The following is a 4,129-nucleotide window of genomic DNA, read 5'->3' as shown; positions in this document are numbered from 1 at the left end:
AGAAAATTAAATTGATGTAGGTAGGACTACGTGATAAAATAGAATTATTTACTTTTTACAAAACTAGCAAAAGTGCCCGTGCGTTGCACCGGGAGATAGAAAATCAATATTTGGACGAAAAATGTCGCAATGATCAAAGTTTGGCCTTTAGTAAAAAAATCTTTCATTTTTTTTGTCAGGTATACTATTTTTTTAATTTGGTTTTTATTTAATCTACTATTTTATACACTTTTTAATATCAGTATATTCTATTTAAGTATAATGATCTGCTTATTTCTATCTCTCCCTCTTATCATCATCTCTTTATGTCATGGTACATTAGTGAAGTTCAAAAAAAAATCGATTTCAAATATCCCAGGTTAATTCGAATTCCTGTCCACTATTTTGATACTTATACATGTGCCATAATGAGTATAAATAAAGACCAAAAAACAAAATTCAACAACAAAATTGGTGCCCAAATTAAGAAAACTAAGTCAAAATAGTTTGAGAATTAGATCGATGTCCGGATGATACTGCGGCTTCCGGAACATGCAATGCACACGTTGCAGATGTAGTTACCATCTGCCTGGAGAAACCAACTCCGCTTCCTCCCCCATGGTCGCTGGCCTTGTTCCTCACCATTCATCCCCTCTCCTGGTGGCATCTCCCGTCCCTCACCGCTGCGTCCTCGTCCGCCCCCTACACGAGCTCCACCGTACCTACCTCTCATAGCCCAACTCGTGGCCTGCTCCTCCCTAGGATGAGGTGGCTGACATCCATCTGGCTTAACACGCCCGACGCCGCCATAATCCCCCTAGGCCATCGGTGGGGCAGAGGTGCTCCTAGGTGGTAAGAAATCATATCCCGGGAGACGCCCAATAGTATCCTTAAAACATGTGAGAGCTATCGAGACCGTCAAATAGCAAAGCTCCGCCTGCACGTGTGGCGTCGCTGCCGTCAAGCCGGCCGATCACCGCCCGCCATGCGAGTCATTGGATTGATGATTAACCGAGCGGCTCTTTCCTTTCACCATGTTTCGTTCTTCTTCCTTTCTGATCATTAGATGCTACACCGCTCAATGGAGCTGCTTATTGTTTCTTACGCGGCTTGTTGATTCAAAGAAATTTACGTATATAAGCTGGTCTGACTTTCTGTAACCAAGCGATGTGGTACTAATCTAGGCATCTTTATTAGTACTAATTGATTTAAGACGATTTGAGGCGAAACGAACCCAGGCGGATGAGCTCATGCCTTCCGTGATCCTGCATTGGCCGGTTGCTGGGAATTGGGCTGTTTGGCCGGCCCATATCAAGCGAAGCCAGCTCCTTAACATGATCCCCACACCAACATATCCACTTCTTTACACGACATGCACGGACAGGATGCACTCTCTCTCCCTCTCCTGGCTCGCCCCTCGCGCTACTCCTCATCTCCTTTCGTATCGTCCTAGGGCTGGTTGTGAAATTTGGGGGGCCAAGGCAAAATTAAAATTAATAGCCCTAAATATAATTACTCCTATTAAAATAATCATTACTAATGTTACCAAAAAAGTTGAATGCACTCAAACATGTTATGTATAAACTATAATTTGTGGATTTTAGTCTAAATTATTGATAATTAAGTGTCTTTGTGATATTCTTATTTGACTCATATGTCTTTTAGCTGCCGGTGATATTTTTATTTGACACGATCAGGAGAGAAGTCGTCGACAAAATTTGTGATGACACATGTGTACTGAGAGAGTTACATTATACTTGTGCTAATATCATGTTTGACACGTCTGTGGGTGTACTATGGTATTCTTCTCTTGGCCGCAAGATGCCAGGTGATTGGTAGTCGTGACTCTCCAGCTCTTGTAAGCACTTGTCCAGGAACAATGTCGCGCACCGCATCTAGTAGGCTAGAGAATCATAAAAAAAAGCCCACCTCCCGCAGCCGGGCCTCCCAAGTGCCCAAGTCGACTCCCTGCCCTAGCGCAAGGGAACGTGATGGGATTTTCCCCTCTCAGCACCGCCGCCATCTTCCCCCCATCCTCTCGCCATCTTCCCCCCATCCTCTTCTCGGATCATGCGGCTCGGCTCTCTATTCCTCTCAGGCCCATCCTCTTCTTCTCGGATCACGGCTCGGCTCTCTGAGCTGCGGCCGACCGGCCGATCCTCGTGGCGACTCTGCCTATTCCATCAATTTGGAGAGCGTGGCTCTCTATTCCTCTCACGATTTAAATTGCCAGCTAATTCCTTCCTCATAATTCCTACTGCTTGTTGCTCTCGGAGGCGGCTTGTTAATTCTAAGAATCTCAGGTATATAAACCGGCGGGGCAAGCTACAATTGATCGAGGTGGGACTATCGACCAACTTTGTGAACACGAAATTACTTATTTTTTCGCTGATTTTAGGCTTGCGGCCCATTGAATTAATCTAAAATTGGCAAAGCAGTCACATGGCCCGCGCCGCTTGGAGCCCCGCTTGACTCGGGCGAGCCAAGGACCGAGACGTTCCTATTTTCTCGATTCAGGACAGAGCGTGAACGAACCGGTACATGGCACTTTGCTGTAATATGCGATTTGGTGGGAGGGCAAAACGACCCAAAAAAAAGTTGGACGAAAATTTTGGCAGAAACCTTAGCTCCTTTATTATTAGGTATAGATTTCCAAATTTACTGAATTATGAAAATTCCACCATATCGGACAAGCAGTAACAAAAACGAACGACAAAAATACATGGAAAATGAAAAATCTAAAAGTGCTAGCAAGGTTCTTACAAGTCGTCATCTCTAACCTCAACTTTTACATCTCAAGTTTTCATGGTGGGTCGGGTCAATAACCTTCACAACACCTTAACAAAGCACAAGACTCAAAGGTTTTAGATAGACAAAAAAGAGTCATCGACACCCAATATCCGAGAACATAATATAGATAAACATGATATGGCTAAGGACACACCCCTCAAAAGACAAGTTATAAAAACATTGATTCGGATGAAGAAGAGGGGGCACATAAGATCAAAATGGGAGAACCTAACACACATGGCACTATTATCACCGCCACCACCGCAAGAAAGGGCGAAGCGTCAGACAAAGATCCTGGCTCAAGGTCCATCAATCCGTTGGTCCAAAACACCACATGTTCTCCGATGTCGGATGCGTCAAGCACGACGACTGCACCATGATGGAAATTGAACAATTATCGACTTTTTTTTTGTGCGACTCTGCTTTCACCGTCTAGACATTGTCACCAAGAATACACCAGCATTGGTATAAAAACACTCTTCAATGTCAATATGTGTCAACCCTAGCCTCCCAGTGTCCGTTAAGACCGCAAGCCCTTCTTCTAGACTCTAACCGCCATCTAGAGATATTTCTCTCTCTGTCCAATGAATACTTTTGTTCCGTGTGCGTGCGTTTCATTTACGTGCCTTACCAACGATATTGAGGTGGTGCCAACGTCTTGGCGATGGAATAAGCCATTCTTGCTTCCTCTCATCTATACACTTGAGGGCACAGTAACATGGTCTTCAAGATGCAACTATGTTTATTTTTGTAGACACATGTAAGTGAAGACAACATTGTAAATACTCCCCTCATCTACACATTCGAGTACATTTTTTTGCGTGAAAATTTAACGTTACTTTTATTTTTTTACCTAGCACACTAAATATTTAGATATTACGTGTCCCTCAGTAGTCAAAGTTAGAACAAAATGGATATTTGGTTGTACACTTTCTATTAAATAATCTACATATGAAACGATGGAGAAACAAGCAGAAGAAACATGGAGCATTTGGGGGGTCTGATAGCCCCGGTAAGCAATCGTACTGTGTGCTCTTAATATTTAAAGTTGATCATGCAGTTGCACAGTTGAAGTTCAGTTGCCTCTTGGTGCAGACAAGCATTTCCCAAGCTCGGGCAGGAAGCTTTTGGCGCTCCCAAGAACCAATCCGGCTCCCCTGTTCTGATCTTTAGCCGTTAACTAACCCAGAGGCCAAATCAACCCAAACCTTGGTGACACGGACCCAATCGTTTCAAATGCTCCACTGTGTACAGATAGTGAAACCAGAAGCTGACGAGTTAAATGCATTTTTTTTAAAATCAGAGAGGTGCTTAGGCTTTTGGTAGTTGGGACATTACATTTTTTATTATCTGACGACAT

The sequence above is a fragment of the Lolium rigidum genome, chromosome 2 (assembly GCF_022539505.1).
Source record: "Lolium rigidum isolate FL_2022 chromosome 2, APGP_CSIRO_Lrig_0.1, whole genome shotgun sequence".
Classification (NCBI taxonomy): domain Eukaryota; kingdom Viridiplantae; phylum Streptophyta; class Magnoliopsida; order Poales; family Poaceae; genus Lolium; species Lolium rigidum.
Note: the sequence above shows the minus strand (reverse complement) of the source record.